At 42.9% G+C, this 21,609-nt stretch overlaps 1 protein-coding gene across 7 annotated transcripts in view; it reads right to left on the reverse strand.

Moving 5' to 3' along the window:
- Positions 1–21,609, reverse strand: part of TUB (TUB bipartite transcription factor) — a 135,566-nt gene that overhangs the window by 96,832 nt on the left and 17,125 nt on the right. For 6 of the 7 annotated variants that reach the window (XM_066320801.1, XM_066320800.1, XM_066320799.1 and 3 more), the window contains exon 1: positions 11,845–11,873. The exons of the other annotated variant lie outside the window; for it this stretch is intronic. The gene's annotated coding sequence lies outside the window, so the exon portion shown is untranslated. Of the gene's footprint in view, positions 1–11,844; positions 11,874–21,609 lie in introns of those variants that run through there. 7 annotated transcript variants of the gene reach the window in all.

Raw genomic sequence — 21,609 nt, forward strand, 5'->3', positions numbered from 1 at the left:
AGCTCTTGAGACAACCTGCCCGGGCTCACGACTCCACCTCGCTCTGCTCTGCTTCTCTGACTGCTGGGGCTGCACAGACACCAGGGCTTTGGCTGGCTGCAAGCCAGGGCTCCCTCTGAAAGGCCACCTCCTGCCTTGGCCAAAGTGGGCAGCCTGAAGTCAGCCTTTTGAGAAAGGAACAACAGAAAAAGTCCAGAGCCCTGGGTTTGGTGCTTGGTTTAATTTGAAGCAAGCAATGCAGAGAGCACCCAGGCCCACAGGAAGAAAGGCTGGCCAGTTAGCCAGTGGTGTCACCCACAGGGGATGCATTTTCCTGGCAATATTCTGTGCTTTTCCCTATGTTTACCTGCTGTCTTTGGACTAGTTATTTCAAGGAAAATCTGTGCTCGAATGAGTCTGAAATTGATAGAGATGCAAACAGAGCTCTGTGCCCTCCAAAGCCCAGGAGATGCTCCTCTGTGGCTGCAGATATGCCACATGCTCCTTCCCCCTCACACAGACATCCTTCCCAGGACTTCACCAAAGGGGAAACACCTCAGTACATGCCCAAAGTGGTTAATGAGGAAAAGAAGAAAAAAAATAAGTCACAAACTTCCCTACATCTTCCCAAGAAAATCTGGTTCATTCTTTCAATTGGTTGGATTTCCAGTCCCTCTATACTCCCTCTCTGCCTAGCTGAGAAGGAAATGGGCACTAAAAGCCATTAGGAGAGCAAATTCTGGCCTTTATTGAGATAAACCAGTTAATTTTAGCCTTAAGTGACCATTCTATCACAGCTATCCCTAGGAGCAGCTTCACTATACAATTTTAAGTGCCTCCTAAATCATATTTAGCATCTTTTCCCCCCGTTCAGGAGCTGAAGTAGTAGTAGACTATACTTGAACAAAGGTATCATCTAACTGTTCTGTCTTTCACAAGGGGTCAACAATCCTACAAATAATTATAAGGTTATATAATATAACATAATCTTATAATATAAGCTTATAAGCTGACCTGTCTAAATAACATGCCCTTTCATTCTTACCGTAGCTTGGTTTTATTCACTCAAAATCCCACACTGATCCAAAGCATCAAATTATTGTATATTTCATACGATGAGCCAGAGGCAGCTTTTGGTGGGGGCCACTTCAGGGAGTGCAGCACCATGAGGTACTCTCCAAAAACAAAGTGTCCCCTTCTTTGCATCATCTGGGAACACAAAACCAAGGCAATTCAATATCCATGGAAAGGTCTGGGAGCTGCCTGCCTAACTGCCACACATCAGCACAGCTCAACGCCTGCCTTTAAAGAAAAAAAGTAATAAATGAATGGACCAGCAGTACAAAGAGAACCACAGGTATCTCAGCTTCCACCACAATCAGACAGGCTGGTCCTGGAGAGCCGTTCTGACCTCCTGCCTGGAGAGACTCAGAGCATCCCCCGATGGTTTGTTGTTAAAATCAAATCTGTCTTTCAGAAATAGGGCCAAGCCTTGATCCTGGGTGTGTAGTAACATGTGGGCCATGACACAAAAGAAGATGACAGTGCTGCTTCTTGCAGCCAGGATACTTCACTTGGATAGTGACATTAAAATTGCAACAATTAACACTTAATGAAATTGACAATTATGTCTTAAAGCAGGAACGGGCTGTAACATAATTAAGGAGAAGTTATCTGAGTGCTTTCTCCTAACATGCATATTCAGGCCCGTGCTTTGATCTATAATTTGGCAAGAAAAGGAGAAAATGCAAAGAGAGTGGCTTGGAATGAGTTCCAACAGCGCTGCACACTCAGCTCCCTCCCCTCCTGCCTCTGTGCACAGCCGATGCTCTCAGGAGGCTTTTGCAGACACGCTGTAATTCCAGCTACCTTTCCTCAGGAAGAAAACCCCACTGGGCTGGAATCTCACCAGAAAGGCAGAGCTCAGCACCACCTGGTTTGCCAGAAAGCAGGAGTCTCAGAACAAGGCGGCTTTGCTCAGGGCACCATTAGTGCATCATCACTGCTCCTCCCTGAGCCTGGAGCCAGCATCCTCAGGACATGACCCAGGCAGCAGGGAGGGCTGGAACACACCACGGGCCTGAGCCAACCCCCTGACCCTCAGTACAGCCCCTTAAGCTCCTGCCGTCTTTCAAGCAGGGGAACCAAGACCGTGGAAACACATCCAAGAGCAGAGTCAGCTGTAACTAGAGCAGAGTTGTTCTGAGGAGTGCCATTTCCTTTAAAGGGAAAAGAGGAAGCTCATAAAAATTACAAGCTTGGACAACAACGTATTTATCCAGATTCTCAGGATGCTTAACCTTTTTCCTTAAATAAGGGCTTCTGGTTAAGAAGATCCACTTTCCTATAAAGCATTCTGCCACCAGGCTTATGGAGGAAAGCTTGAAAACTAGGACCTCTAAAATGTTCAAAAATCTAGGAACAAAGTTAAGCATCAAAATTATATTTTAAACTCAGGGGTTTTTTTAAAAAACATCCTTACTGTTGATATATAGATTCTCAGACCCAGAAGTTTAGCACTAAATCACAGTATTTACCATGTAGGGGGCATCGTCCAAGAACAGAAGGAGGCTCACAATTTGCCCTGGCAGGACAGAAAGTAGGAACACAGAAACCAAAGGGCCTGATCTTTCAGTTTAGTTTCTTACAGATTACAACAGACTTGTGTTATTTCATTACCATGAGGCAGTTCTGCTTCACTCTGATTTCTAGGAGCAAAAAAGGAGGGGCTACAGGGGAGAACTGAGTCACATCTTCACAGCCATGGCTCTAATCTTAGCCGTGTATCTCCTGAGACAAATAGCCACAGACACTTGGTCATATCTGGGATGGCAAGCTCAAAAGGCAGAGCTTTCACTCAGAAGCTGCTCCATTCTGTTTCCAGGCACTCACAAAAAAATCAGAGTCACTGAGGATAGAGAAAGCCTCCAAGATAACAATCCAGCCATGAACCCAACACCACCGTGCTCAGCCCTGAACCATATCCCCAAGTGCCACACACACACGGAGCTTCTGAACTCTTCCAGGGTTCCCCTTCACACACTGAGACAAAGAGAGTTCTGGTGTGGACCATGCTGTCCTGATTTCGTGTGGGCTGATTTTCTCCCCAGTAGCTGGGACAGGCTGCCTTTTGGCTATAGGATGAGAATTATGTTGATAACACACTGATGTTTCAGTTGTTGCTAAGCAGAGCTTATACCAAGCCAAGGACTTCTCAGCTCCTGCCAGTGAGGAAGCTGGGAGCACAAGGAGCTGGGAATATCCCAAACTGGCCAAAGGGATATTCTGTAGCAAATAACTGAACTATAAATCTGAGGGGAGTTGAGTAGAGGGTGTCAGCCTGACATTCAGGGTCTGCCTGGGCACTGGTCAGTGGGCAAAGTGCAACTGCATCGTGCATCACTTCTTTGTGCATTCATTTATTATTATTTTCCCTTCCTTTCATGTCCTATTAAACTATCTCAACTCCTAAGTTCTGTCTGTTTTCCCCAGATTGTCTCCCCCACGCACCGTGAGTGGCTGTTTCATTTAGCTGAGTGCTGCTGGGTTAATCCAGAACACACAGGGAACTCCCAGTGCACCCCAGAACCAGCTGGTGCCACAGCCCAGCCCTGCTCCTTTGTAAGATGATATTCACACTTACAGTCACCTGCCATTAAGCACCAGTGTTTTTCTTGAAATTACATGCCCTGACACTGATTCTTGGCACTGCTGAGCTGTTTCTTTAACCAAAGTCTTGTGTGTGTGAATGTAAATACACATGAATATGTCTGCACTGCTCTTTCATTAGCAGACTCGATAGCCTTGAGTGGAAAAAACGGGTGGTGAAATATTCTTGGCTGCTGCTCACACTGTTCTCTTTGCATCTTCTCCTAGAGGCTGTCAGAAAAAATTAGTGGACTAGTCAGACCTCTACTGTGACCTGAAACAGCCCTAAACCTTCAGAAATCAGGACCTCTAAGGCTTCTGTTTGGAGTAGTACCTTCCCTCCTCCACCCAAACAGAAATGATGGCACTGAATAGGATATTGAAGAAATCCATTTCCCATTAAAAATGGATAAATAAAAAAAACAAACCACAGTAGTTATCAGTTGTGAGGAATGCAGAGCACAGGGAAGAAGAGTTCCCCTGTAAAATTGACCAGTTTCTGCATTCAGCACATACTGCCCATCTTCTCTCATTTATGCATTTCAGATGGCAAATCACCTTTTTTACGGGCAGAGAAGGTCGAACACAGGCACTCAGTGACAGGTTGAGAGTTAATCAGAAAGCCAGCAACCAGGTCAAGAATGTAAGAAAGAGTTGTAAAATCGCTCCCAGGTGATGGTTTAGTTTGTCTGGAAACAAGCACTGCAAGCCTGCCTTTGAAGTATTGTGAAATCCTGTTGGACTTCAACCCCACAAACCTTATGCTGAAATTAGCAGTTTAAGTGCTGGAGTGTAACATTTGTTTTCCATTTGCTCGCCTAGATCTTGGATCATTTAAATCAATACCTTAAAGAATTGAGAATATATTTCAGACTACATTCCTCTGTCCTGGCAGCTCAGACCTTCAACAAACCACCCCTGTGTATGTGTAATAGATCAGTGCCAGGGTGATAAAAAGTAGAATCATAAATTTTTGGGGTGTGTTTGGCTCTTGGCATAGTAGATTTACACACATTTACAACTCTCCAAAGAGAATCATCTTGTACAGTCAAAACACACAAAATTACATGATAGAAATTGCTAAGAACCTGAACCCATTGCTGTGCTTTATCTGTAAAAATGAATGCAGCATTCTTGGATGAAGGCACAAGTGGTAGTTAGGCTGTCTTAAAATTAAGAAATATGTCTAAAATACCACGATATCACTTGGACTTTTTTCATTTTATTTAACAAAGGAATACTTACTATTTTAATAGGATTCTGACAGCCTGACAAATGCTATTCACCATTTTTTTTTCTTTATAAAAGGAGAGAACAGCAATAGAGAAATCAGGTTTTCTCTATCGCAGCAACTTGATTTTTGTGCTCCATCAGAGCTTTTTAAGCAGAATTGAAGAGATTTTATTTTTAATTAGCCGTAGCTGAATGTTTATCTCCTTTCCATACAGAGCAGTAACCTCAAGATGGCGATATTTGTCCCCTTTTAGAGGCTGTGCTGACAGCAGGGATCACTGAAGCATCTTCCTTCATTCTTCCAGCAGAGTGGAATTTGTCTTCAAGCACATTAAGGTGCAGCTGCGTCCCAGAAATTTCTGTACTTCCCCCTGTGATTAAGGTCCTTAAGTACCATTATCTGGTCTTGCATCTTAAAGTGATAAACAAAGGCAAAAAAATAGATTGGCTCCTGGGCTTCAGATTACGAGCTGAAAACAAACACCAGAAAGGTCTCAAGAATTGGAAATAAAAGTGAATTTTTCAAGGAGGAAAATTATTTTACTCCAACATACTGGAAAAGTCTTTGCCTTTTACATGCCTTAGGAGGACAGCACACTTGTCAAATATACCTGTCAAACTAATACTGTCCCATTCCTGGATTTTCATTAAATGGCAGAAAAGGAAATCAAACTCATGAGTGCTCTAAAACGTGACACAATATGTTGTATTTAAAAAGCCTTCCCCTTCCGTCCAATTCAATAGGAAAGTAGTTTCATGGGAGTTCAGCATTTCTGTAACACAGAATGTTGCAAAAATTATTGGATACTGGGGTGAGAAAAATTATTATTTTTAAAACTATTATTATATAGTGAATAATTGTAATAGATTTAATAGTAAAAACTATTGTTATATAGTTCCTATTAACCCCTCCAAGCTAAAGCTGAAGAGTTCTATGGGGAAGTTGAGCTCTTTGCAGTTTTGACGGTTTTTATTTGTGCTTAAAAAACTTGCCCTGACAAAGGGTGACAACATTGACAGGCTGTGATGCAAAACATCCATGTACAAACCATAGGATTAGATGTCAAATTTATACAAAAGGAATAAGAAAGAATTCGTTTCAGTTCAAAGCCTTACTTTCAGGCAGCTCCTGCTGTGAGCAATGAACATTTAAGTAGTTAGTTTTGGGCATAGGAGACACAGACTGGTTTTCTCCAGGAGCTGATTAAGCAGAACCAAAGTGTCGAAAGTTTATGATTTTGGAGTTACCAAAGTCTGTTTGCAAACCCGGTGTCTGGTCTGCAGGATGTTCCTGCTTCCTACACGAGGGGTCTCCCTATTAAACATTGTCTAAAGGAAATGCCTCCCCTGCTACTCTGGGTATTTTCTGCTGTTGCTCTGTTTGCAGTGGTCTTGCTGATTCCCTGTGAACTGCTTGTGTCAACTTCTGTAACTGTGACAGGGCCACCTTTTGCCTGAGAAGAAAACAAAATTGACCCAAGCTGCCACCAAACAGCTTTATATTTTTGTGGCTTTATGGCTGTCACTTCCAGCAGCCCTTACCAGGCTCTCACGGGGAGAAGCCCATTGCCTGACCATCTTTTGTTGCCTGTGACACTTTCACAGCTTTTCTTAGCTCCAGTCTAGCATTGCCACGAGGCATTTTCTTTGTTTCAAAACAGGAAAAGGCTGGACTACACAGCCTTCTGGGTCTTTTCACTCCTCACAACATTCACATGTTCTCTGGCAGAAGGTGTCAGGCTCTCTGCCTTCACTTGAGTGTGTCTAGTACCAATTAGTAAAATTGCCTTGAGGTCCTGAAGAATTTAGGAGCTTGCCTTAGCTAAAGAGGCTTTTGCTCAAGGTTTCAGCATCTTAATTGCTCTTAATATTAGCATGACTGTGATCTGCTGGGAGCAAGCAAGCAGCTGAAGTGTGCTTACAGTGCAGCAAAAACCTGGTGGAAAGGGACACCTGGGACAAGGAGCTGATGAAAATCAGGGGTCAGGGCAAAGAACCCAAAAGACAGAGGCTTTGTTAGTTCAGACATAACCCAGTTGTCTCTTCAGAGCCACTCACAAGAGCTCACAGGCAAGATGATCTTACAAATAGCCATGTTCTGGTGCATGAAGTTACTGCTGGAGACCAGTCCAAAAGCTGGTAATAACAGCATCCCCCCAAAAATCCCAAACCTGATTAATAACAGGAGATTTTCTGTTAGGAAATGGATGAAAACTGTTTCTGCCAATCCACGAGAATATTATTCTTCAAAAACATGGGCAGAAGGGAGTCCTCTATTTGAGGAGATGCTTTGGAAAAAGTATAATAACAATAAAGAGTTAATTACCCTAGAGTGCAATTTAGACAGACATCACTGGAAGATTTGCTTTAATTAGCGTGGCTGTTAAATCTGTTGCCTTGCTTGTGCTGCAGATGTGCTTCCTGACACCTCATATCTAGCAGCAAGGACTCTACACAGGGACTGGAATGGGAAAGGATTTTTTTTACCAAACATGGTTTGAGTTATTTAGACCAAAATTTTGGTGCAACAATTTACACCAGCTGAGCTTGAGCCCTGCAGGGCTTGCTGAAAGTCTCTATGGGAGACCTAAAATGGAAACAGGTAAGGAATGAAGATCAAAAACCAACAGCTAGCCAGAAAACAGAGCCTTTTCTGTACCCTGCAAAGCAATCTCAGGCTTCTCTAGCCCAGTGTGAGCAACACTGACCACTGCAAGGAACATAAAAGCAGAGAGTCTGAGGTCACTGCCAGAGGCAGCTACTGAGGAATCACCTCCTTAGAGCTGGATCCAGTACCCTGGCTCCTGTCTGGCCGGGGCAACCCAGGGGGAGATAAACACCTCCCCTGGTCTGCTTGGGGCATCCCTTCCATTGCAGCCCAGAGCACTGTTTGCCTTATCTGCACGGAGACCACTCTGTCAGCGCAGTTTTTTTATCATCAGAGCCAACATTCAGCTGGCAGAGGCTGGGACAGTCCAGTCTTTCCTGAAAAGCAGCCAAGGAGTAGGTGGGCACAGGATATGGCCATCTCTAAATGATTCACCATTTGGACTCTTTCCCTACGAAGCCAAACTACCAGAACCAGCTGGTGTCTGGCCCAAGAGTGTACTGAGAATATTCAAAGCCATCATCTTATGCAATGACAGTGTTATCTCACAGCTAGTTTGTGTGTTGGGGTAAGTTGGGCACACAGCTGCTCAGAACACAAGGCCAGAGTGCACAAGCCCATCTCCAATATTCCCTTGAATTCCTGCCCTGAGGTCGGTAGGTTTGTGCCAACTGAGCCAAACCCTGTTTGCTCCTTACTCAAAGGATTTCCCACACCTCTTGGCTAAGTGCTCACACTCCCTTCCACCTCCTCTGCTCCAGGCTCCAGCCAACTCTCAGCCCCTGGGAGCCAAACATTTACTGCATGAAAACCCCAGCACATGACAACCCACCTCGCTCAGCGCTTCTGTCAAGGCAACTGCTGCCTTTCAAGCTGATATCCCTGACTAATTAAGCATGGAGACACACCAGACTGCCAGCTGAACGGTGGCTGCAGCATCCATCACTCCAGCAGAATTCAACCTAATGGGCTAAAAGCTGCAGCTTGAGAGCCCAGAACAGCTTGTCCACTGGAATGGAAAACCTGTTGTTTACGGTGCTCTGAAATTCCCCAAGTTAAAAAGAGAGGGAAAAAACCAAACAAAACACCCTACATTCTCCAGCCTTGTAAACATTAATTATGAATTACTAAGAGAGAAAAAAAAAAAAAAACACCTGCTCCCCTTCCATCATTAACATTTTATGTATTATACCTTTCAATCTTTCCAGCATTAAAGCTCTCAATGTCCTTCAGAGGTAGTAAAACATGCATGGCCACACTGAATCCCACTTGCCTACAAAACCATTTTATTTCCACCAGGAATGAAGTTTGTTTCCTTCCCATATGAATGTTTTGGATTCCTTTTCATGTGTCCATGTGTAGTTTGGATGAAGTGGTGTCCCTGTGTGCTTGGGAGAGCATTCTCCTTCATCTTGACTCAGTTCACAAAGGAAATTACTGTGAACTGTAAGGTGTTGTTTGTATGGGGTTTTTTTACCTTTTACAATGGTTTAGATCCTTGTGAAGACCCTGAGAAACACGGCAGAATTTAAATTTAGCTGCATCAAGTATGAGTCAACTGGACCAAGAAGAGAAGAGCATTGAGTCAGGCTCAACAGCCTGACTGATGCACTAAAGCAATCTGGAGAGTCCCACATGGTTCTATGCTCCCATTTACACCCCAGCTATATCTCAGTTTGAGAGAAGAAACCCCAACTTTAAGTTTCCCTATTGGCATGAAAGAACTAGAAGGCAAATTGATGCAAGTACATTGTAGCCTTTTTCAAAGAAAAACAGCCCTGGTGTTTACAGAAAGTAAAATAGCTTCACTAAGTACTGAAATCTGACCTCAATGAATAATTTCAAATCCTTTGAGACAGATACAACATTGCAACAGTGTATTTTTGATTCTTCAGAGCCAAAGATTTTATAATCTGGAAAAAAACCCCTGGCAACCTATTTTACATTTATATCCCAAATCAAAGAGACAAGATAAAAGGAATAACTTCTTTCTTGACCTAGTAATATTGACAGAGACAATATTATTTCTGATGCTAAAAATTAATTCTGATGTCTGAAGAAATAATTAGAGAATTTGATGTTAGAAGAGAAGAGATCAGCAAAAGTATCATGTTTACAGGTGTCTGGTTCTAAAAATACAAACAAAGAATGGATACCTGGATTGGGCAGGTTTTCATTTTGTAAGGACTATTAAAAAATTATATCCAAGTTACAGTAGATATACAGAATTGAAGACAGATTTGACCATCTCCTGCAATGGATTACTTTGTTATGAGGATTTTAAGTAAAATTTCAATGTTTTAAAGTGACAAACTCCCACATACCTTTTCTCTTTTTTGAATGTGAGACTTTTGCAGTTTGGCAGCCAGGGGTGTCACTCCAACAGGAGTCAAACAAGGCTTGCTGCATTGGGCAAGGGGCAGCACAGGGTCTGGGGCTGGGGGTGTGTGAGAGGATGAGACACCTCTGATCAGACAGGGAGCAAAGCCAACTCAGCTTCTGCAGGGGAAAAACAAGGCAAAACCAACAAAAGCCCCACCACATAACCAGGAAGATACCAGGGAACACCTGTAAATAAATAGTTTTAATTTTCTCTCTCCCTGTTTGCTTCAACATCTCTGTTTTTCTTGCCTGTCCCCAGCTATTCATCATCCTCTCCCTGTTGCCTTTACTCCCACTCCTGCCTTGCCCTCCTGTGTGATCCACTGCAATTCTACTGCCAGAAAAACTCAGAGATACAAAATACCCATTTCCCAATCAGCTGGTGACACCTTCTCCTGCACCTTTCCTTTCCATCTACCCATCAACCTGCACAAGGCAGCAGCCACCTCCCCTCCCTCTTTCTGCACCACCACGTACAGGAGGAAAAACTCTCCCTGATCCTCCCACAGCCTCACTGCTGGGCAGGTAAGAGAAGGCTGGAACCTTCAAAAGGAAACTTTCTGAGTCACCATCAAGCTCTGCTAAGTGCCACCTGGTTATGACCACAGGCTAGAAAATAAAAACACCTTAAAAGACAGATGTTTCTCGGATGAGCAGCTATAAAAACACCCTGAAATGTTGCACGTATTCACAACTGGAGCTTCAAAATCACAAAAGTCAAGAAATCTAATTTTTTTAAAAGAATCAAGGCATGACAGCTTTTCCTGAAACTTCTTTCCTGCCCCAGGGAGGCAAAGCAGCACACCATAGCATGTATTCCCAGCCTTCCTCCCACCCTCCTGCTAAGGGCTGCTTTTCCAGTGCTTCCAAGACTGACTGAGAAAAGGCTGTTGTGCTGGTTTCCAGCACAGAACAGGATCTGCATGCAGCTTTACCATGCTGCTGTAGTGTCACTCACAGCCCTGCTCAAGCTGCAAGAGCCATTAATCACAAGTCCAGCTCTTGCAGACCTCACTACAGGCTTTTTGCCACATGAGTGCACAGCACAAAAACCCACTGCTGATTCATAAGCAGCACCATTGCAACATTTAACAGCTAGAGGTATTTTCTCTGCTTCATACAGATCAGCAGATAGAAAGAATTGAAATATACAGAGCAGAAATTACCAACTCTCTGATGTAAACTGCAAACAAGCTTTTACATCTGAAGTACTTTCCTCTCAGCAGTGCTTTTCTACCTCAATTAAGTAATACCTGTTAGATAACCAGAAACAGAAATTGCTTGGAAGCTGCCTAGGCTTATTTACCAACATCAGTCTTTGATAAAGATACAGATCTGAACAAGTTTATCTCACAGTGAACTAAAAATAGCCGCACTGAGCAAAGAGAAATTAAGACAAGAGAGAGGGGAGAGACTCTCTTTAGATATATCAGTTTCCAAAAGATGTAAGCAATAAGTTTATGAAAAGCTGGAACATCTAAGTACAGCAACACCTTGTCTGGAAAAATCATATCTTTTCTTCAACAACTTTTGCTGCTGAAGTATTTTTCCAATCAATACTGTGGTATAAGGCAGTATTTCTTAAGTTTACTCTCCCCAAGAGATTGCACACAATTTTTGAAAGAGGATTACGCCCAACATCACAGCCATCCTGAAAATATGAGCTGTTCTATAAAACTGTTCATCCCCACAGCCAATCCCTCTCTCATTTTTGAGGGATACATTTAGGGCAGGTAGCTCAATCTGCAACTTGCACTGCAGCTTACACACCAACCTGAGCATTAAAAATGTTCCTTGACATCACAGCACCCTCAGAGACACAGACACATTTTCTTATAAAATTCTTCTCTCCCTATTTTTCCATAAACACTTCCCAGCTATTTAAGTTATACTCAGTAAGTACCCATGCCCATCTGATCAGTGACACAAAGGGTCAGGCCACAACTCCAACAAAAAATTAAAATCCCAAGGTTCAAGCTGAAGTAAGTGTTTACTTGAAGAGCAGATGTGTGTTTTCTTCTTCCTCTTCAGCTAAAGAAAGACTCACCCAAACTCAGCTGCTTCCAAAAAATAGTATTGGCCTTGACCAGTTCAGCTGGGATTAATTTAAGGAGCATGACAAAGCATGGTCAGCCCTAAGAGCATTTGGCTGCAGACCAGCCCTACAATAAACATCTGTGTTACTTCAGAGGGACGTGAAGAGACAGGTACTCAGCTGCTCTATATTGCCTTTTGTCTAGAAAACATTGAAATTAGGCATGAAACACACCAGACACCTAATTGCTGTTTTCTTCATCAATATCACAAACATTTGGACATTTTATGGCCAGCTTTAGGAATATCCTAAATCATGAGCTTTAAGGTCTACCAGGTCAGAAACACATTTGCTTGCTGTGGTGAGCTGATCCTATATCTTTGCCCCCTACAACATTGCAGCCTCTTTCCATCAAATGCCTTGTGACACCCAGCTAAATTTCAGAAGTTTTTGTCCCTGATTTGCTGCCCTGAACATGAGCCTCATCTCCTCCTGCATCTCTCTACTAGCAAATGCCCAAATGCATGTGTTTTGTCACCAAAGGAAAAAACACTGGGATAACTTCACTGTTGAATTTGTAAAATTCTCGTTGCTATCAAGCTAGAGCAGGTGTTTTGCCAGCTTAGGTTTACTGAAGTTGACTAACAAATTAAAGAAGGTCATTTTCACGGTTGTCTGCAACATGCAAATGAAGCAGCACGCATGAATTTCTGTGTGGAGAAAATGAGTTAAATTTCACCGGTGACACACAGTAACCACCAATCCACCCGTGATCACAAACACCACTCTGTCCCTAACAGAGCACAGCAGAGCTTTGCTCTGCCCCTGAACATGTTGATTTGTGTTTATTTGAGCTTGCAGAGCTGAGGGCAGAACTCAAGCATCTGGATGCTCATGCCTGTGTGGGCAGGTGAGGCACAAACTGGGCTGGCTGGTCAGGAACCAGCTCACAGCTGTGTCCATGCCAACAGCTCTTCTGGGACACGGGGTGCACCCCATTTGCCATTATGGAAACATTGCATTTTATGACATCTTTTTGCCAGAAGTCACTTTCTTCAGTGGTTCCCATCAGAGAAGAACCTCCCCAGTCTCCCCCATCTGCTCAGAGTTCTCTCAGACAGGATTTTAGACACATGAGACTCAGAGCTTTGCTCTCTCTTCTCTGAGAACTGAGCCTCAATTTTACATCGAGGTTCATTGGATGGCATCAAGACAGCACCAGATTACATCTGTGAGAACACACAGATTTACCTACATCCTTCCATTAAAAAAAGCCTAATTCTTTTGTGTGTTCTTCAAAATATCTCTTAGCTCTCTCTGCTGCCATGAGATCTGTCCAATATTTTAATTTCAAAAGTAGTGAATTTAAAAGAAAACAAATCTCCCTTCGCCACTCTCAAGATGAAAATAATCCATTCTCTAGGAAGTACATCAATAACAGCATTAAAGGGTGGCAAAGAGATTTTGGGGATTAGATTTGTTTTTAATGCCAAGAGAGTAGGCTCTTAAACTAATAACATAGGAGGTATTCAATTTCATTCCAGCTATACCTGAATGCACCCAATTACAGCACTAATATATCACAAATTTGATCAATGCCATGGTATTTTTCCAGTAATTTACTCAAATCTCTGGTGCATTTGAGGTATAGGTAGTGTTTGAAAACAACAAATGAACACTTACCAAAGAAAAATTAGTGTTGAAATATAAAAGCAAAAGCAGGAAACTTTTTAAGACTGGGTGGCCTTATAAAAATCAGCGTTTTGCCTTTAGCAGCACAAGGAAAATGCCCTCCCATGCTGAAGAAGACCGGATTTTTTGACCCACGATCCTATTTGCGTCACAGCTTTTAATTTCTTATTATTCCTGAGAGAGGCACAGGAGCTAAATGCTGGCAGAGATTCTGCAGCAACCCAGCACATCACTGTCCACCTGTGGGAGGGGACCTGTCCTCTAACAGCTGCAGTGAGCACCAAAGAGCAGATTTATCTCATTGGGTTCAGCTTTCTGCCCTCCTGCAGCAGAGACAAGAGGGGAAAGACCCAGGGGCTGACATTCAGAAGTTCATTCATTTGCTGGCCTCTGATCCAAGGGCTGTGCCATGACCCCGACAAAAGACAGAAATGCAGATATTTTTCTGCTGTTCTCACAGAGACAGAAGGACGTGCAAACATGCAGACTATGCTCATATGACTTTCCAATTCCTAGTTTTTGTTCCTCTCCCCCCAGAGCACGGATCTGTTAGAGAAACCTTTGTGTGTGGCTGCTCTTAAAGCATGGAGAGCCAAAGAACCCAACCCCACAGCTGAGATTTCTTGTCCCTACAAAATCACTATGTTAAATAACCAAAGCATGGATAAAATTAATGCATCTATGTCTAGGCTAGGGACAGCTTGGTATAGAAGTCTTCTTGTTATCAGATACTTCCTGGTATTTTCCTACTTCCTAAGCAAGAGAAACATTTTGAAGAGCTCCAATCACAGGAGAACAGAAGGGGAAATATTATACTAATTTCCTCTTGGCTTTTAAGCACAGAGAAAGACAATTCACGTTTTTTCATTTTCAGGGCTCAGTTGCCACCCCTCTCTGTGTTGTTGGAGCTCTACACTGCTGGATTAAGTGAGATGTTCCCTGTGCATCAGCCTTCAGAAGAGTTGCCAAATATTCTTACCTTTCTGAGCTGCTTCTCTTCCACCTTTCATGCTCCTTCTGTGCACTGTATTTATCTATTCTGCTTTCTGTTTAAATATTCAGTACCTTAACTAGTGATTAATATTGCATATCCCAAAATCTCCTCAGGATGCATCCTTCTACTCCAGAGAAGCAAGAATAACATGCCATAAATCCCACCTACCCCTGTGAAGAGAGCAGAATTTTTGGTCCTGCTCCACAATCTGTCCTTTAAGAGAAACACCTGACATAAAGCAACCCTCCTGCCTATCCACTCAGGCTGCGATGTATTCCCTAATTATTTTTTTTTAAAGCAATTTATGCATAGAGTTTCCTCATATTTTGTCAGACAAACACACCTGTTGAGTAAATATCACTAATAAGTCTCAAACCAAAAGCAGGTCATGGTCAAAGAGGTGCCTGGGTGCTTTTCAGCCACAATGTGAGCTCAAGATGAGGGAACAGCTCCTATTTCTGGCCTGCTTGCACTCATCTCTATTTATATGGAAGAGAAAGGAAAGGAAAGCCAGGCTCCATGTAATCATAAACTCATTTTGTCTATATATGGCACACATAGTTAATCACAGAAATCCAGGACAAAAGTGCTTCAATGACAAGTATTTGGATGAGTGGGAAATAACCATGAACGGGAGCAGAGCCTTGCAGACTTTGTGCTGCGAGACTCTGAGCAGTGCTGTAATTCCTTTCCCTCCAAATTTCACTGGAATTGCCCTGAACAGCAACATGAGCCTCCTCCTGGCCTGAAGCCAGGTTGCAAACCGACGGGCAGAGAGGGAAAAGTTGTCTCTGGGACAAGTGCTATCTGCAACTCATGACCATTTCTTGCTGACACTGGAATAATCAGGTGGAAGCAAAGGAGCACTTCCACCTGAGGCAGGTAAAAAGCACACAAGGACCTAGAAAGGAGATGGATTATCCAGCACTACAGAATCGCTCTCTGTCCATGCCATTTGTGTTTCTCCCCCAACTTTGACAGGTTGAATGGCTCTTTCTTTATGTCTGGAAAATGAAAAGCTTCTATTGTCCACACAGAGATTTCCAGGTAAGGGTCTTATCACCTTTAGTTATTATTTCGTTGGGAATTTATGAGCTACAAAAAGCAATGGCTGTTTGCTTGGAGTGTGGATATCTGCAGGAGAACTGCTAGCCGAGAGTTATTCACATTTATTGGCCTGTAAATCATTTCACTGTCTCATCACAAGTGCTAGGTTAGAACATGACTTGGTGTTTACTTAAAGAGCTCCTTTCATCTCTGAGGGATTACATCAGCACATGCTGGCGGGCTGCTCCCTCTGGGGTGTTATTCTGTTTCCATAAAAGCCATGGAAACACTATCGGTGTGAGGTGTGAGACCCAGCCAGAGCGCTGTGCAGCCTCAGACCCAGGGCTCAGCATCCTGCCTGCACCACCAGCAAACGTGGACACACAGAAAAAAAAATAAACTAATTAGGTAAGCATATGTCTTGAAATTAAAAAAAAAAAAAAAAAATTAGAAGTGATACTTCACTTTTCAGCCTTCAAGTATTTTCGGTTCAGGGCATTTCCTGGATCCATATGACAAACTTTCACATCCACAGCTTTCTCTGGCAAGCAGCTCCCAGTCTGCTGCCTGCTGTGTGAAAACTCACTTCCTTTCCCTTGTTTGGATCATGTCTCCCACTAGCTCGGTTTGCTCTGACTCCTAGTTCTTCTACTATAAAACACTTTGAGGCTTAAGGACACACTCAACTGGGAAGAGAGGAAAAGCTCATCATATATAGGGCTCTCCCCTCTTTTTTCCCCCTCTCCCCAAACAAGAGAGGAAAACAGACTTTGGCAAACCCCACAAATCTTTTGAGAACCAGTATTTATATACAAATATTATGCTTTCTGATAATACCAAGGGGGAAAATCCCCTTTCAACTACTTGAGCTGAGGTTTACACAAAATGCTGCTTTTAGCAGCCTTTTGACACAAAGAGAGTTTTTTAAAATATTCAGACTACTTGCCCAGAATCCCAAATAAAACAAGCAGCCCCTTACATCCACTTCCAGATGCCAGGATCTGGACTCACTGCAGCTGACAAAAGTGACAATTTTTGACCCCTCAGCACCCCTTCTTTCCTTCCTTCCTTTCCCTCCTCCTCCCTGCACACCAGAATTTTGTGTTTCAATGAGATTTACAGATAGGTCTGCCATAAACTGGTGGGCACCAAGCTGCCTGATTGCTTGCCTCAACCACCTCCTGACTCTGTCATGAAACCAAATTCTACCAGGAAAAGTGGCAAATGCTCCAGCTAAAAACTCTCTGGCAGCACAATCTGCCCATAATAACAAGTGCTGTTTACTTCAGTTAGAACAATAAGTGAGTTTTTCTGCAGCTGGAGCACTGCAGGAGGGTTCGAAGGCACAAGGAGATTCAAAATGTGGATATTAAATATTTGATATCATTCAATATGGTGCCTCGTTTTCTCCCCTGTTAATAGAGGTGCTAACATCTTAGTTTTGAAGGGAATGCAGATTACATTCCATGTTACATTACTTTCCAAAACAGTCTTGTATTAGATATATGCAGAAAACACAAATTAGAGTTGTCCTAAATTGTAGACTGGATTTTGGAATATTTCCTCCTCCCACTTTATGCACAGCAAATTTCCTGCATCCCACCTAGCAACTTGACTTAGCTGATTGACTACAATATCCAACAAGTTATGCTTCTACACCTAAATTTCCTTTAGAATAATTCACTCTGACACTAACTCAGAAAATCACAATTCTCATTACGTCTCCAGGAAACAACACAGAGAAGTAGAAATAAATAAAACTGTCAAACAATGAAGTGAGACTGAGAAAATCAATTCCAGAATGCACATAATAATGTCTGCTATGATTGCAATGACAAACGTTATCCTAGTCCTCAATGCAGCATGCAGAATGCCGGAGTGTTTGTTAAAGTGGGCCAAAATAGCTCCTTCACCCATTTAATGCCAGCAGAGAGAGATCTTGGATTCATTTGTCTGCATGCTAAACATCAGGCAGCATGTAGATCACATACCTGCCCTGCCATGCTTGCAGATTTCCAGCATGAGCCACAGGGATATTTCAAATATCTTTGTGCTTGGCTTCTTCAGCTGCCCTTCATGAGAAGTCTGGAAATGCTGTGTGAGCTTCATGGTTCACAGAAACAGATTGAGATGTTTACAGATACAAAAACGTCTTAAAAAGGCAAATGGCTGTAAAGCTGCTGAAGAAATCCTGTTTATAGTTACAATTATATGCTGTCATATATTATTCTTATTTCTCATGGAGATTTTTTTTAAGAAATAGTGATACCCAGGTGGTTCTGTGATTTTTTTATTCAGAAGTCTAAAGCAAATCAGCACAATATGCTCCCTCATGCCCAGAGGAATAAACAATCTTCTTCCACAGACTTCAGCTCAGTGGAATGAGCCAAACCATTTCATTTTTCACTTTGTGTTCTGAAAAATCCACTATTTGTTGATGTATAGTGCATACACCATTCCAAAATGTGAAATATCTTTTACTGTTGAGCACAGGAGAGTCTGTCAGACAGACCCCTGTGTTACACTTCCAGTCCTTTGCTGAAATCTGGCACTGAGCACACGTGCTCCAGCCAGGGGAATATTTATCATGGGAGTGCAACAGGGGAAGAAATTTCTGAAATATCAAGGGGAGCCTGAACCTTCTGAGTTCAACAAAAGGACCAAACTTTTAAAACTTGCAAGCTGGTGCTGCCCAGATGTGTCTGAAAAGTGCCAGACCCTGTGTGCCCGTGGGTGCAGGTCCTGAGCTGCTCCCTGCACTTCACTCACACATTCCCAGCCATAATTAGATTTTGCCATTCTCCCTCATCTCTTCCAACATTAATTGCATCACACCTCTGCACTATTTCATTACAAAATAAACTTTGTGCTGTAGAAAAAAAGGAGACCCCCTTTGTTTTCCTTTCAGATCTCATCAATCCTCTTATAGTACATCGGGGAACTACAGCTGGGATGGGGCCCTGTGCCACAGGAGGCTTCATTTTCCTGATAAAAAAATCAGCAACACATTTGAGAAGCTCTGTTGTAGCATCTTTTTCTGGAGAAAAATTGATTTGGTGTCTCTGAAGAGCAGAATCAATATCTTTCTCAGGTATAGCACATTCCTAGGAATGCCCCCCCAAAATTTCAGTAGATGTGACCAAATTATTATATTTCCCCCCCAAATGTAATAAACATATTATATTGAACTTTAGCATCAATTAAAATATCCAGTGTATTTTAAGGCCTTAAGTCTGGAGCTAATAGTACATTCATATAAAGGTTTTACACACATCAATAATCTCCTTTTTAAATTTTCTTCTATATACCTTGGATATATTTGGTTAAAATATAAGCAGAGAAGGAAAGAAAACTATGAGATGGAATTAACTGGGAAAAACTCGTTATTGCAGAATTTCAAGGGGGTTTTTTATTTGCTAAGAACTCATTCTAATGAAGAATTGAAAACGCTAAATTTAAAATGCCAAAACGTGCTGTTTCAAGCAGCAGTGATTCATTTTGACTTGCTTCCTGTATTCCATAGAAATCAAAACAACATGTTTTGACAGCATTCTGTCAAGATTATTAGCAGTAATTAATCAATTCCCACAAAACATTTCATTTTCAGCAGGAAACTAGAGCTGCCAGGATTGTTGATGGCTCTGGAAGAAGCACAGCAGCAAAACCTGTTCTGCCTCAGAGGTCTCAGGTAACAATTTCTACAGGTTTGTACAGAATATACCTCCATCTGTCTGCGTTGAAATATTCGTTACAGGGGTTAGCTGTGGTCACACGTTATTTGCCACATCCCTGGAAGCATTCAAGGGCAAGTTGGGCAGGTCTGAGCAACCTGATCTAGTTCAAGATATCCCTGCTCATTGCAGGAGACTTTAAAGCTCCTTTCCAACCCAAACTGTTCTATGATTTTATTATTCTATTCCCAAAGTCTATAGTTTTCTCCATTTTTATGGCTCTCTTTTCCGGCTCGTACTACAGTGTCTGTCTGGCCACACAGATTTTCAACACAAATGCAGAAGACAGGCACCTGGCATAAATTTGGAGAGATTATTTCAAATGTACTGGGACAAAGCATCATGGAAGCTTAGACATTTCACTCAGTAGGCAGTGCAGGTTCTTAAAAAAAGATGTGTTCTTTATTTCCATTGATGCTTACACGTGGCAGAAGTAAAGAGCTGAGGCCCTGGAGATGGAAGCAGCCCCAGGGAGAAAGCTGTGTTTAAACCTCTGCAAGAGGATGCTTGGTGGAGTTTTCTGGTTCTTGCTTACCCATCTTCCTGTATTTCACTCCTGACCCTGCTGGCTTCACCTGCATTCTCTGCCCCAGCAGCCCTGTTTTATACCAGCATCCCATGAACTCCCTCACACAGACCCTCTGCAGTTCCCACAGCTGCACCCTCACAGGCAGAGAACAAGTCTAGAAAAAGACACCCTCAGAACAGCCACAGACTCAGGAGAGGGAAGTGATATTTTTCTATCCCTTACACAAATTCCTAAAATGATTGCTTCATCAGTTCAGCACATTGGTACATAATGTAAACCAGAATTGCCAAAGCTCAGTATAAACACACACACACACACACACACTCAATGTAAATTTTCCAGGTTCAGTACCCCTGGTTGGTGCTATTTTGCAGCTGCCCAGCTGTGCACTCGAAAGCACCTGCAGCGAAATTCTCAGAGCTAATTTCATGTCATTCTGAATAGGCAACTTTGCCACTACTATGTTAGAGGCAGCCTAGGCTATTTGGAACCTTATTTGAATATGTGTGTGCATCAAAAAAGAGCAAGAAAATCCCTTTGTGTCCTCTGCCATCTTCCTTTATGCCAGGGAGACCCCAAAACTGGGACTGGAAGGTGCCATCAAGCTCTGTACAAATCTAGATCTACACTGAAAAGCCAGAAGCAGCATTTTCTCTGTCTCCTTCCCAAGAACTTTGCTGGCAAATCCTAGAAAATCTTGGGTTGGAAGGGATTTGACAACCATCTAGTTGCAAGCCCCTGGCATAGACAGACAAGTTTACTCAAGGTCCCATCCACCCTGTCCTTGAACACTTCCATGGATGGGGCAGCCTGTGCCAGAGTTCAGCACCCACCCAGAAAAGAATTTCTTCCTGATACCTAATCTAAATCTCTCCTTTTCTATTTTAAAATCATTCCCTCTTCTTCTATCACTGTCAGCCCATGTAAAAAGTCTCTCTTTCTCTTTTCTATAATGCTCAAGAGTATGACAGCACAGTCACGGGGCAGGTCCAGCTGCTGGCAATCCGTCTCCCTTGTCTGTGCTGGGCCTTATAAAAGGCTGCCCTGCCCAGCGCAGAAATTCTGACAGATGGGAAAGAGTTTGACATTTTATATCGTTTAGGGAAATGCCAGACATCAGCAGGGCACAGGAGGGCACACGGTGCTCCCACTCCGCCGTCTGCATCCTCCCGAGGGATCTGGAGTCCCTGGCCAGGGATGGGATCTGCCCACTCCTCTCACTCTGTGCAGGAGGCAGCAGCTCTCCACGGCACTAAATCATCTCCTACTCCTTGTTGGTGCCACATTCCCCTTCTTGCCCTCGGAGTGCATCTTTACAGAACACACCTGTGAAGATTAAGGCTCAGGAGAGCCCTAAGTGTTGATGACCCTCGGAGAGCTCACGCTGGGAAGATTCTGGTTTTTAACTCTTGGTTTTCCAGCTGCAGGCAGTTGCCTAGACAACAAGTGTGATTCAGCAGCAGTGAATTGTCAGGGCAACAATCTCTGGCCATACCTGGGACGTGCTGAACAGCACAAGCAGCCAGCAGACATGCGAGGCCACATCCAAAAATTGCAAGTTAAAAGGGTAAAATCTTCCACTAGGGTATGTGGAAAGCCAAAGTGACTTTGCACTTTGAGTATAAAGCTGAGTACAGTTACCCCACACAGAAAAAGAAAAAGATTTTTCATAGTTTGGCAGAAGAAATAATCCTATCTCAGCATGATAGGAATCCATAAAACATGACTATG

This window comes from Sylvia atricapilla, chromosome 6 (assembly GCF_009819655.1).
Source record: "Sylvia atricapilla isolate bSylAtr1 chromosome 6, bSylAtr1.pri, whole genome shotgun sequence".
In the NCBI taxonomy this organism is placed as follows: domain Eukaryota; kingdom Metazoa; phylum Chordata; class Aves; order Passeriformes; family Sylviidae; genus Sylvia; species Sylvia atricapilla.